The sequence below is a fragment of the Brienomyrus brachyistius genome, chromosome 3 (assembly GCF_023856365.1).
Source record: "Brienomyrus brachyistius isolate T26 chromosome 3, BBRACH_0.4, whole genome shotgun sequence".
In the NCBI taxonomy this organism is placed as follows: Eukaryota; Metazoa; Chordata; class Actinopteri; order Osteoglossiformes; family Mormyridae; genus Brienomyrus; species Brienomyrus brachyistius.
Genome location: NC_064535.1, coordinates 12,000,810 through 12,015,998, shown reverse-complemented (window position 1 = coordinate 12,015,998; position 15,189 = coordinate 12,000,810).

Below are 15,189 nucleotides of genomic sequence, written 5' to 3'. Positions count from 1 at the left end.
TCGAGCAATGGAAGAAGGTGGCCTGGTCTGATTAGTCACTTAGTCTGTTACATCATATGGACAGTTGGCTGTGTGTGCATCCATTATCTGGGGAAAAGATGGTACAAAGATGCACTATGGGAAGAAGGCAAGCCAGCCGGAGCAGTGTGATGCTCTGGGCAACGTTCTGCTGGGAAACCTTGGGTTCTGATGTACATGTGAATGTTTCTTCAATGCATGCCACCTACCTAAACATTCTTGCAGACCAAATACACACCTTCATGGCAACGGCATTCCCCGAATTCAACAGGATAATGCATCTTGCCACACTGCAAAAATTCTTTGGAAATGGATTGCAGAGCATCAAAAAGAGTTCAAGGTGTTGATTTGGCCTCCAAATTCCCCAGATCTCAATCCGGTCCAGCACCCATGGTGTGTGCTGGACAAACAAGTCAAAGCCATGAGGGCCCCACTTCACAATTTATAGGACTTATAGGATTTGCTGCTAATGTCTTGGTGCCAGATACCACAGGACACTTTCACAGGTCTTGTGTAGTCCGTTTGTTGACAGGTATGAGCTGTTTTGGTGGCAAGAAGGGGACCTATACAGTATTAGGCAGGTTTTTTATGTTATGGCTGATCGATGCATGTGGATCTTACAGGATTCTCCTTAGTGACTTACAGGTTGCTAATAATTTAAGCTCACAGTCTGTACTGTGATTGTAATGTAATGTACAGGACAGGCTAAAAAATCCCCGCAATAACATCACATGAATACCTTGCTGAGCCCAGTGTTCCCACGCTGATTTACTTGTTTTTTCCCTCTCATAACAGTTCTTTCAGATTTCTCCACCTTACAGTATATCAAAATTATTGCTAGCAGAGGGCAGCCTTTCACATCTGTTACAGATGATAACGCAACAATATGTCACCCTCTGCGCTAAATTAATTGTACTGTTTGGTTCCTGTGTAATCAAGCACAGTATTCCATTCTATATTTTGCAGTTTCATCATTGCAATGGTCATTGTAACATAGAGCGATTCTCTAATGGGCTTATAACCTTGATGATTACCGTTTAATTTAACATTTGGTGGTTGCCATTATAGGAGAAGCCGTATTTGTAATATATTTTTAATTAAGAAAACTGACAGCCTAGTTTCACCTTGTGTTAATCTCTGTGGTCATCCGCACTTCCTACGAGATTCTTGAAATATGTACAGTAAGAAACAGAAGGTGACAGAATGGTTTACCTGGGCATTTTCAATACAATCAAAGTGTCACACCCTGAAATCAGTAATCTTTGCATTATTTCCCATATCCTATTATTTCTATTCTATAACAGCTTTACCTTATACTATGTGATTCCTTCTGTAAAAATATGTCATAGCTGCTATTCCCCATTGTAAATATTGAAAAGTGTAATTGGATTAATGCCTTAGTTTCAACTAACATTTATTTCACCATGGTATTTACTGGTATATTAAACAGTCTTTCTTAGATTTTGTTATCATGCAGGGTGGCAGGGTGCAAAGGCAGAGAGTACTGTAAGAGACATGACATCCTCTTAAAGGCCCTGTGTCTCCACAGCACGCTCAAGAGATGCTCTGAAACATGTCAAGCAGGACAGCAGTTCACCACCTAATCTTACACAACACAAGTGATATTTTGGAGATGATGTCAAAACATTTGAAAACAATCATGACCAGACATGATGAGTCTCTGTGTGAATGAACAAGTACTAAATACTGTATGGCCTTGATATTAGTTAGAGTTGACTCTGTTTTAAATTACATTTTCTGCTCAATTTAAGATTGATTTTAGAATCAAAAACTGAACATTTGATTTGTAGTGGCAATACGCCTGACACTCAGTACAACAGGAATAGGACACTGCCTCGTGCAAACCCTTTGATGGAATATTTGCTTGGTACTACATCATCTGAGACCCCCCACTGACAATATTCACACAGGCCTGTAAGTGGCCTATAAGCATACAATTATAATGTAGCCAATACATCACACCGACGCTGGAGGAAACTAGTTATCGATTGCAGAACTGGTTATTTGGGCATACTGACTTGCAATATGACCAGGGTCTGAAATTAACTTTGAGTAAAAAAAAAATACTATATACTATAGCAAACATTTTTTTGCATTTGATTTACCTGGATGGCAAACAAATATATGGGGCAGTGGGACTGCAGACTGGAATGGGGGGATTTTGGCACTCTACACAAAATAAAATTAACTAAATGTAAACCCATGAAACCCACATGAGTGTTCCTAGAGTCTCTCTCTAACACACACAGTTAGCCGCATACAATTTCCAATTGATTACAAGTTAGTAGAAGGGCTTGTTGCCCAACCTCACCCCTCCCGAGAAACATCGAGGGTCTGCCCATGTTTTTGAGCTCATATATACACAGTACCATGCGGTGGGTCTGGCTGCAGAGTGATTGCTCAATAAAAGCTACGCATAACAGTAAGTTGCTAACCATGTAATATGAGAAGGGTGCTCTGATCACGGGGCATCTTCCTGGCTACCTTCTGGAAAATACTTTAATTCTCAAGCCAAGTGGTAGTTGTTTCTTTTGAATTAACCTCCTCCCTCCATTTTCCAAACCGCTTATCCTACTGGGTCGCGGGGGGTCCGGAGCCTATCCTGGAAGCAATGGGCACGAGGCAGGGAACAACCCAGGACGGGGGGCCAGCCCATCGCAGGGCACACTCACACATCAGTCACTCTTTTGAATTAACCATCTATTGGATTTTATCAGGGCGCTACGGTGGCGCAGTGGTTAGTGCTGCTGCCTCACAGCAGGAGGGTATTGGTTTCGGTCCTGGTTCCTTTCTATGTGGAGTTCGCACACCATCCTGGTTTTTGCTGGGGGCTCTGGTTTCCTCCCACGATCCAAAAGCATGCAAGATAGGTTGATTGGTGAGTTTAAATTGGCCTTGTAATTGTGTGCATATACTGTAAGTGTGTGTACCCTGTGGTGTGTTGGTGTGTGCCCAGGGTTGGTTCCCGACTGTGCTCATTGTTCTTGGGATTGGCTCTGGTGACCACAGTTGGGATTAAGTGGTTTCAGAAAATGGATGGATGGATTTTATCCGAGGGGTTGTTAAGTTTCTTTGTACACCAGGGGGCAGATTCCTCACTCCCTATACAGGTGCTTCCGGACTTACGATGGCATTATGTTCTGATAAACCCATCACAAGCAAAAAATATTGCAAGTCAAAAAAGAATATGATATGGTAAATAAATGACTACTGTCACTGAATGAGTAAATAATTACTGTAACTAAAATAAACTAAATACCAGTAATTTAAAAGTAAATAAAAGAAGAGAAACATATTTGCTTTAACACAGAAAAACAAAATATGACACATTGTTAAACACTGTATGACATGTTTCTGCTCACAATCGTTGCAGAGACTGGAAGTGCGCGGCCGTCATCCGGCATCAGTAGAAAGTATTGTGTGGCAAATCACAGTCGACTACTGAACGTGCATCGCTATCTTACCGTCATAGAGTCCAAGTATCACAAGTTGTAAGGCATGTATTTCATATCACTAAGTTGACTTCTGAATGTGCTATTTCTTCGAAGTGAAGTCGAAATAGTCAAACCACCGTACAGGGAGAAACTTCTGTATCTTTACAATTAAGCAATAACAAATGAGAAGGAGTGTGTTGTACTCCAATGTATTGTGGCTGTGATTCATTTATAGGCAAGAGGCTGAAGGCCGAGTGCTAAAGATAATGGCAGCCATCATATATTGGAGTACAATGGATACAGTAGAGACAGAGCATAACAAGTCATACTTTGAAAACATTTTTGTCGGTTTGGCAGCTTATAAAAACGTAAAATCAGATCAAAATAAATCCAACACAACAGAATACATATGAACCTCGACTCTCACTTCCGCCTGTGTTCATTTTTGAAACTGGTGGAAACGCAGACAGGTTCTCAGAAGGCAACAAAGGAGAAGACTCATTGTTAGCGGAAATGAGTCTTATGTAATGGTTTTTAGATGCACCTGTAAAGTGGAGTGATATGAAATGCCTGAGTGCGGTTATACTCTGACAACCGCACTCATAGAACGCCTCTTGTCCAATCAGATTTTTTGGTTGGAACTAACTGTTATATAGTAATACAATATACTACTCAACAGAGACCATCGAATAAATCACATGGAGACCATTCAAACGAGACTAAACGTGACTATGTACGCCACTTACATTTATATTAAACAATGTTTTTCACATAGATACATTCGGCGTGGACTTGGGACATGAGAGAAATTAGCAATGAGAGAGATGTAAGGATGGGTTCATGAGCAGAAGGTGTCGTTCAGTGGGGGCCAAGGTGGGTCCAGTAGGTATGTGTGAGGCCATTGGTGAAAAACAGCATAGGCCTGAAGGAGTCCACCAGCATCACAGATCCCCATGGGGCCATCGGCCGTGCACTAGCAGGCCTGTAACTGCTATCCAAAAGAGTGCTGGTAAAATCAAAAGACTTACCCATCGTTAACGAAACAGTCCATCTCATGGGGATGATGTGGCACTTTTAAGCTTTGTATTTAATGAGACAATCATGTTTAAAAGATAAGATGCTTATTCTACAAAATGACTCTCAATTGACTGATGAAATACAAAGTAAAATACAGTAATACATGCCTACGTAAAATGACCAGGGCTCAGCAGGAAAATATTAAAAGAATACGCTCGTGTATCTCTACCCAGCAGTGCTGCAAAATTTTATGTTCTCTGTCTTTGACGCTCTGACTGTTTTTTCTACTGCAGATTTATATAGAAATTAATCAATTGGTTTCAGCTGTGTTCAGATTTTTTTAGACTTGACATACTGTATTTTTTCCAGCTTATACACATTATTATGGCAACAGGAAATGTATCTATTCTTCCTTTATGCTAATGTCATCTAATTTTGTAATGTCCTACAGGATCTGAGAGTGTCTGCCAGGGATCTTCTTCTCTCCTTTTATATCAAAGGTGTAACTAAATTAGTCTCCAATGCTCATAAGAACCTACACACCACCCTAGGTAACACAACATAATGCTGTCTGTTCAATGCCCATATAGGCTGAACAACTTTCACATGAGCAACAGCTGAACTTCTGTCAATAGCCTGTGGGGTTTAGCACAGATCTGGTTTAATACTGTGGTGTTCACTTGTTAACTTGTTGTGGTGTTGATTTTATTAATCCCCCCCCCCCCCCCTGCCCCCAGGACAGGAACTAGAAAGGACGTGTCAGTTTAAGTGTTGCCTAAGGATGTCTCAGGCTTTCTCACTCCTCAAAATCGCAAAATGACTCACACTGGGTCCTCATACACCTCTACTGTTCATAGATAGATTTTTCTACATCTTCCTTTACCTTCCCTGACATTGATGTTATATCATTCCACTGACAGTTGAGGGTCCGTGGCTATTTGCCATTAGAGTGGTAGATACGAGCAAGATGGACTCCGATGGATTTGACCATGGCAATTGACACTGGCTTCGGAACATAGGATGTCATCTCTCTGGTAGGGAAGGTGCCCATGCTAGTATGGGAGGTATTAAGTTATCAGCTGGATATAGTCAGTCTTACCTCCAATTACAGTGTGAGTTGTGGGCCCAGACCTGTCGGCTGGGTGTAGATTTTCTCCTACGTTTCCCAAGGTGAATGACCTTTGGCAGATATGGGGATGCTCTCAAGTCCCAGGCTGAGGGATGTTCAGCTAGAGTTGTTCCCAGTGGACAAGAGTGTTGCCTCTGTGTGACTTGCTGAGGGGAAACCTGTGACAGCTGTTTGTGTTTTTGCACCAGGGGACCCCCTGTGGACTCTGCAGTCTCAGATGAATTTCATGAATTATATGAGTTCAATTCACATGGATGGGGGGAAAAAATCCCTCCATGCCAACTGAAGTTGGGGAAATTAAATGAAAGTCTGAATAGCTTGTCTTCAAGGACCTTGCAGTGACAGTGTTCAGTTTGGTTGGGGGTAGTACTGTATCTCTGGGGTATTTTTGAAAAGAACACTTTGAGGAACTTCTTCACCCAGTGCATATGCCTTCTCATCATAAGATAGAGTTGGAACTTCTGGTGGATTACAGCAGCTGAAATCGACACGGTGGTCAGATGCCTCCATGTTGGAAAGGCTACAAGGTTAGAAGGAATCTGTCAAGAGATGGTGAAAGCACTGGCTGCTGTTGGTGTGACATGGTTCACGTACCAAGTGTTGCACTGAAGGTAGTTAAAGTACTTTTCAGTTTCCTTGGGGGAAGCCTGTGCCAAGGTACTGCAGAGCAGACTCTGCCTGATGGTTGAACCAAGAATTCAGGAAGAACATTGCATATTTCAGCCTAGCTGCAGAACAGTGCACCAACTCTTCTCCCTTGCACCCAAATTGTCTGTGACAGGAAGAGGACTTCTGAGATCCGGGAGACCTTAAAATAGAGCCGCTGCTCCTTAATATCAAGGGTCAGCTGAGGTACTTCAGCGGTCTTGTAAAGATGTCACCTGGGTGATGTCCCAGGATATGCAGGAAGGGATCCACTTTATCTAGGGATCTACCAGAATGAGCTGCAGTCTGTGGCTATGGCAACCAGAGCTCTGGGCTGACTTGCTTGACATGCTGCTACTGCTATCCTCAACAGCAAAAGATGTAGGAAAATGATAATGTTCAGCCAGAACTTCAGACCCGCCAGACATACACATTCAGGCTATGTAGCTTTAATCTGTCATGGAAGTTGATATCAGAAACATTTGCAAACCTTCGCACAATCTGTTTACTCATATTTGCTTTTAACATGGTTCATTTATCATCATTGAATATCTGGGATACAGGATGTTTGGAGGCAATTCCAGGCAATATAGGGCACAAGGCTGTAGGAAACAGATGAGAGGCCAGTCTATTGTACACCCACACAATCAAAGAGCAGTTATTTCCGGTGTGTTTATATTAAGAATAGTAGAAAAATATGTTATTTTCCAGGTGTATTTTTTAGTTTTTAGTTTAGAAGAGATCAGTCCAACTACTGCTCAAAAATGTTTATGAACCTGGGATCTGGCAAGCAGTGAGTTTACCTGGCAATTTGTTTCAGGCACAGTGACACCGTTTCAGTCCTGGTTACACGCATGCTGCCCTTCATATACTACAGACAGATAGTATGAAAAACTTGGCTCTTCATTACAGTGGAGAGATCTGTGAGACAGGAAGTTTTGGAAGAGGGAGCAGGAAAGACTCATTTGGACACTCTCGTTGTACTTGGCATGGAGAAGAAAGCCAGACCTGCTGGAGAAATGGAAAACGTTCTATGCATAATTTGTTATATCAATCGCAAACGGGGCTAACTTGCAAAGCCATGGTCATGTGACTCTCTCTCCTGTAAATGCGAGATCTTCTTCTGGAAGAAGAATGGAAGTATCTCCTTCCCCTCAGAAGTTGCTAACACATGTCAATGTGAGGATATCAGTCTTGATCTCTCTTTAGCAATATGAGTAATTTAGGAAGATAATTCTAACAGTATGGAATGATTTATTATGGTCTGTTCTTCACTTTGGCACGTTATGCACCTCCAGGGCATAAGATCCGAAGCAGCAGGTGACTAGTATTGGCAGAGGGGCGGTGGAGGTCCCCTCTTGATGGAGGCCAGATTTTCTGTTGAGAGATTGTGTGTCGTGACTGGAGATATTGGAGAATACCTGCAGTTGGAGTATCGATTACATTTGTTTGTGATGCTTTCAATGGAACTAATGTGAAATGATGCTGAGAGGGACATGAACTATGGAAGTGCTCATGAATCCTTCCTTGACCAACTAGTAATTCAGCCACGACCTGGTTGCGTGCAGGCAGCCATGCTGCACAGAAACCAGTGACTAGTAAGGAAACGCAGGTTAGCCCCCCCCTCATTGCTTCATAATTTTCTAATGCAGCTTTGGCAGTCAATTTGATACCCCCACTTAGGACTGGACCGCAAGCATATCCGCAGCCAGACAGATCATCTGCCTAAAATAGGTCCCGTTTACCCCCCCTGAAAGGAGATAAGGTCCTTCTCCACCACCTGCTATCCTCATGCACTCCTGGTGCCACTCTCCTTCCACCCTGAGTAAAGCTAGTTCTAATCCAAAGGCATTTTTTATGGAGATTTTCATGATCCTTTGTACAGACTCACAAACTGACATGAGTATGCTCATTTGCAGGCATCAATATTTCCTGTTTTGCGTCTATCATGAAAGCTACTCAAACAAAGGCAGTTACATTTATTTCATTTGCAGATACCTTTGTCCAACGCAACATACAAGTGATGCAAATAGTAGATCACAAATATACAGCTATCAAGGAGTCATCTAGATATGTTAATAATGTAGTATTTTATGTGTCATCTGTATTAATGCAGAGTTGCTGAATTGCCCGTAGGTGTGCATGTGTGAGTGAATGGTGTGTGAGTGTGCCCTGCGATGGGCTGGCCCCCCATCCTGGGTTGTTCCCTGCCTCGTGCCCATTGATTCCGGGATAGGCTCCGGACCCCCCGCGACCCAATAGGATAAGCGGTTTGGAAAATGGATGGATGGATGTATTAATGCATTGCATTATGAGACAATATGGTAAATTAAGTGACTAGTAGTAAAAGCCGACAATTACTATGCAGAACTGCATTTTGTTCCTATATACAAGCACCTTGTGAGAAGGAACCGAATGTGTTTTTGTCATTGATAAGACTTGGCACATTTGGGAAGCTTTTAATGACTCAATGTCTTGTTTCAATGATTTAATGTCTCATTTTTGTTGTCAAATGTAATGCTATAATAATGGATTTAAGAATTTTAACCAGGACATTGGCTTATTTTGCTTTCAGTTTGAGATTATCAATTAACAGGTTCCTTTAATAAATTATTTTAGAGAGTATTTTATCTCTTTGATATTCATTAATAATGTTCTTTAATTAATTCAAAACAAATGAAAGGATAAAAATGTTATCCATGCCAAGTTCCTAAGTGTCACTAGATATGTCAGAATAAAAATAAAAATTATTGGTCAAGGTTTAAATAAAGCACAAAATGATTTAGGGTACACATGTGATAAGTTACTTCGTCCAACCATTACAATGTACTGTACGTACTGGTGCAGAGCCACAGTCAACTTGGAACCCTAGAAAACCCAGGACAGGAGGCAGAGAGAGTCCAGGTTGGAACGCCAGGTTATTACAGGGCATGCACTCATAGCAGAAGGACAATGTACAGATAGCGATTCACCTAACTGCATATTTTTTGCCTGTGGAAGGAACCGGAAGGATACCTGTGTGGAGATGAGCAGAACATACAAACCCCCCACACATAGCCGGGGGGGGATCAAACCACGGGACTGGGAAGCTGTAGTGCCACCCACTGAATGAGTATTCCATCTAAGGATGTGGTAAATGTAATAAATGCATTTGCACAAAATTAACACAAAACTTCAATTCTTACTACAGAATGTTCCTATAAAACCCTCTAAGTTTGTCTCAGCATGCAAATTGCCTATAAATGTCGCGCGGGGCATTGCTTGGTTTGTTCAGCATCAGCACACTGAACGTCTTACTGTAAATGGCATTATGCTTTTACAGCAGAGGGTGGCAGTCAGCAACTGCGCTCGCCGCGATGCACTAGACCTGCATTTTTAAAAACGTGTCCTGCAGGTTTAAGGATACATTGAGCCATGCCAAGGTGTGTTTCACAAACTAGCTTGCTTTGTATTTCTCAGCATCTCCTAAGTTGGCAAGCCCCGCCTCAGATGACTGGGGCATTGCGCTGTGCCATAAACAGAATGGCTGTTACTTCATCGGAATGAACGAAGAAACAAAAGAATGAATGATTATTGACAGTGAAGACCAGTATTGTGTTCGAGTCCATGTTAGCTGAGTCCGAGTCAAGACCATATCTTTAACAAATCAAGTCCGAGTCAAGGTGGGTGAGTCCATTACTGGAGCTTGACAAGTCTGAAAAAACTCAAGCTCAATTGTAGACCATGAATCTGAAATCAAAACCATAAACTGAAAACTAAACAAATACCCCTTTTTTCATTTAAATACTGTATTTTACTGTTATGACTGGGGCTGCATTCTCTACACAAAAAAAATTATATTGATTTTCAGAACTAAATGTGCAGCGCGCTACGTAGCTAGTAGCTACCATCAGCAAGCATCGCATCACTGATTTTAAAGTGTACCAGCATGCAGATTACAATATGTAAATACTTATGGTGTAATGTATATAGTCAGAAGGTGGTGTGTGGGTTAAGACCAGAGGCAGACATTTCAGGTCCCGAAAATAAAAATCCAAACCAGGATTTTGTTTCAACCAACCAGTTGAGTCTAAAGAGTCACAGTCACAGAGTCCTGATTGGTTCCGCTCCAAGGAAATCAATCACACCATCATTAGTGTCTGGACGGGAGACTGGGGATAACTGCGGAATGGACTTTAAATACCATTTTAAAAAAGTCAGATCAAAGATGTGATATTTTGGGTATTTTTATTTTTGGGAATATATTATCAAAACTTATCATGGGGGGGACCCTTTCAGTCAGCAGATTTTATTGCCAATATTTCAAAGTATTGGAATAGTGCTCAGAATTTTGAAAATGCCATCGAATACAGTACACTGTGGTAAAATGTGTGGACAGTGTAATTCATCAGGGAAGGCCAGCTCCATCACTGCAGAGAAGAGGTTAGGAAAATCAAGCAATATTATGACCAGTTCTGCGCATCCACTTCAGGGGGCGCTATCCTGGAGCACATCTAGCCACTGCCTTATTCCACCGAGGTGGATCCGTCCTGCCTGCTGCCGTCAGACACCACAGTGCCTTAATTAAAAAGACCTGCATTCCCACTTAAGCACTAAGTTCTTGCTGTGTGGGATTTTTCAGTCTATTTTAAACATATCTGCTCCAGGGATACTGAACACTGACTGAGTTTTGTGGTGTGAAAAGGAGAATTTCAGACATGCAGATTAATACAGTACATCCATAATTGTTATTCTAAGACATTGACTAGCTCGATAGCAATCGCTAGGTTACTATGTAAATCAGATTTTGGTTGGATACTTAGCCAATATCATCCCTTGTCGACAACTGAGTTCACTAGCATTAATCTGTGTGCCTTTCTTCTTTTCCAAATGTCAATAGACATTGTAAGTTGTGCCAGCGAAATCAGTTATCGATGCTGTGTAATATTTGCATTCTATAGTGTGTTTCTTTTTACCTGATGGCTTGCACAGGGCCTTCTTAGGATTTACATACACAAACTGAATGATTGCTAACTTGGCAGAAATGGGCTGCATCTGAATTCTGGAGTTGCAACCTTTTAAGATTGCATTCGAAGTTACAGGTTAAATAATGCATTAAGTAAATGTGTACAACTACATTATTTGTGTCCCCTCGAGTAAAGGGTGATCAAATGCTCTTCATGTTGGTGTAAAACTATGATATTCTGGCTGCCAAAGTGTGTAAGTACTGTATAAACTTCAAAATCTCTCCTTAAGTCATCCCAGTACTTGCAGCGCCCATCAAATTGGGAGCAACGTGTGGCTCTGTGGGCTAAGCCTGTGTGCCTGTAATCAGAAGGTCGCAGGTTCAAACCCTGCCTCAGACTGTGGCTCCTTGAGCAGGGCCCTTAACCCCCAGCTCCCTGTGCGCCTCTATGAAAAAAGAGCAAGTTGTGGGAGGTGTAAAGACAATTTCCCTATGGGGACAATAAAAGTATCTATTATTAAAATTCACCCATGTCTTTTTTGACTTGACTTGCTCACTTGACTTTTGACTTAACTTGATCACCGATGCACCTCTCATGGCTAATCAATACCTCATTAACTTTTTAAAACAAATAGATTAATTAATTGAGTGAGCCGGTGTTGAAATTTAACAAATTTAGCAAACACATGGCATGGCTGGGGTGCTCCTGGGGACAGGTTTGGGACTGAAGTGGTGTTCATCTAGCCATCCAGCAAGATATCAGTAACTTTTTGGAAAACAGAGGAAATACTTAGTTAGTTTTTATTGTGTTCCTCTCAACTTGCATATGTATATATACACTTAGTACCCAGATAAATAGCTTCAGAATTTTCTTTGACTTTTGCACAGTACAGTACATATATTTATTTTCAATTCAGAGGATAGAGTTTTGCTTATGTGTTTGATTGACTTACTTTGACGTAGAGTTACTAATTAAAAAGTGCATTATCATATACATATCCATTTAAGTCATGAAACAGACAACTATTACCTCAGTAGTCAGGTACACATGAGTTTAAGTTTCAGGGGGGGGGGGGGGGGCGGCCATAGTTCATTTCAACACCGTGGTAGAAATCTCCAAAGTGCTTGTTTAATTGTCACCCTCGGAGGGGAGTGTTTCTTCGCCAGGAGATCCTTTTCCGTTCCACTCACCTCTCAGTGGCCTCCACATTCTCATCTTTTATAAATGGACTGCACACTTCTAACTTTCGTGTTTGTATTCTAAAGACTAAGATTTTCCATTTGCTGTCACCCTATAACACTCCCTAGTGTAGTTTTAAAGCAGCGGACGGGGCCAACGGAGAAAAGTGTAAAAACGGTTGGTTTTCGTACGATTCTGCTACAGTAGATCCCACAGAGAACGAGAGATGCTCACATGCAAAATGTTAAGTAAACATAACTAAGCATCGTCATAGAAAGCAGTTATGGATAGAAAATTAGACCTGCTTCAGAAGCCTCCGCAGAAAGACGCAAGGAAATGGCCATTTTGAAATCGTTTTATTTATTTATTTATTTATTTTTATCATTATTACCTTCTTGCTTGATGGCTATAAGACTTAATGTACTGTTATAATTTCTCAAACATGCTCAGCTCAGCTTCTGCATTTATATGGATACATTAGTTATTTATGTGATCTGTATCCCTCAAAGGCAGAAGCCTTATTTGAAAAATACTATCGTTGAGGTCTGCTGCTTTCGATATAGTTCTTTGGAAGTAATTACTCAGCATATTCTAAGCTTAGCCCATTGCAGTGGGTTGCATTTACTGCAGCTCTCGAAAATCCTTCTGAAGCTCGCAGTCCTTTGTGAGAGATCAACACACATTTTTTTCCCCATAGTACAGGTTCAAATCAAGTCACTGAAATATAACACATCTGTTGGCTTGGTTGAGTCACACAGATAAGACTTTGTTTTACCTTTGTTCAGTATGTGATTCAGGGGCATCCAGGTAGAAGTGCATGTAATCAAAGAAACAGAGGTCAGCAGGCAACATAGAAATTAATTCATAGTTTATGCTTGAAAACCCCATTAAATGTTCAGATTTATTGAGATGCAATAAGTTCATGTTTGTTTTGAATGCTAAGTGAATGACAGGTATGTGAACATTGCTGAAGGGTCCAGACACAAGTGTCTCTATTACGCCAGTGATTCTCAGTGGACTGTTTGAACTCTTGGTTTCCTGTCGAATAAGGTGTAGCTTAGCTAGTTAGGATGCTGTGCCCATAATCAGCATGATAACTAAATGTTAGGTAAAATGACTCCTTCATGTGGGCCTCTAGCAAACAATGCAACTGGAACTGGCTCAGGGAAACAAAATTTGGGTTATTGCCTTAAATTAGCATCATTTAAGAAAGTGTGAGCTTAGACCTGATTGTGTCAATCATAAAAATTAAAAATCATTTGTTCGGGTGGATGTAGGACAGTATCAGTGGTCGGTCAGATACGTGTGATTTGCGTCCACCCCTTTTATTTGGTCCTGCTTTCCCACATGACGCTTACGGATCTGCAGTGTGAAGAGCAGACAGGGAGGTGAATCATGGAGGTATGTTCATCAGCTGCCCTTGGCATTCTGGCAGAAATCCAGCTTGTGCAATGAGTAGCTAAGTTTACATAATGCCAAGGAAACAGTGGTTACTGGAGAAAATCAAAGTTTGAAGAAAATGTTTTTGGTCATGTTTTTTGGTTTTAAAATGAATGTCCAAATATAATTCCATATATGTCCACTAAAGCTCTTTAAAATTTTTACTTCTAAACTTATTGTTTGTGCCGCTGTCCAGACAAAACAATTTATCTTAATAAAAGCACCAGTACACTTTATATTTTCTGTAATACGTCTGGCGAAGCGGTTTCCAATATATATTGTTGGAAGTTCTCCTGCGGTGGTTTCCATTGAAATTATATGGAAAGATCAGTGTGCATTGATTGTCAATGCAGGATTATGAATACATTCTTTGCCTGTGTATCAATCAGGCTTGTCACATGTCCGCCAATGGGGGTTGCAAGCCTGTACATGCCCAATGCATGTGTTTCTCCTGAGCACTTAAGAGAACCATCAAGATAATACTACACAGTAATACTTAAAAACGAATGACTTCCTTGACGTAATGTGCAGGACTGCACAAGTTTTATTGTAAATAGCTCATGTTTCACCAGGCTTTGCATGCATTGAAATAACTACACTTACAACATTAAATTGTATTTCATTCCACTTCTCTGATGTAAGGAATTTTGCACTCTACTGACCTTGCAAACAAAAGTGTGGTCACTAAATTTTCTGAGTAAGTTCATGTGACAGGTCAGATAACAGGTATGATTAAGGCAGTACTTTTTATTTATGCTGTGCCAAAAGTACTATGTTTAGCATTAATAATAATCCACAATATTTACAGTATAGGATTATGTTTAACCCTGCATTTAGCTTTTGGGTAATTTAATAAAATATTTGTATAATGCTGGAAAAGCAAACATATGGGAATGGTGGAAGGTAACTAACCTATAACTCATGGGAAAATACCAGTAAGACAATAAATGCAGAAGGTAATTTCTGTGCTAAGTTTTAATAGGTAGCATTTATAATAATCTGAATTGGTATCAAACTACAAAAAGAATCTATATATGCTGACTGAGTATTTTCTTGTTGTAAGAGCTATAACACAGAGGTCATGAAAAAGTACTGACACGCTGAAAGCAACCTGGATAAGTGAAGCTTTGAAGCACATCCTGAAATTTTAAAAGGAATGCGGCACCACAGACCCGGAAATGTGAGTAAAACGACTGGTCAGGAGAATGTGGTGCAGAATGCACATCAGACTGCTGTCATCTTGTAGGCACTGAGAACTGACAAGCAGAAAGCCCATTAGCCTGCACCGCAGCAGAGGGCTGGAATACAGCCACGAGGACCTACCACTTCTTCATAACAACCTTGCCATCTGTCAGACTGC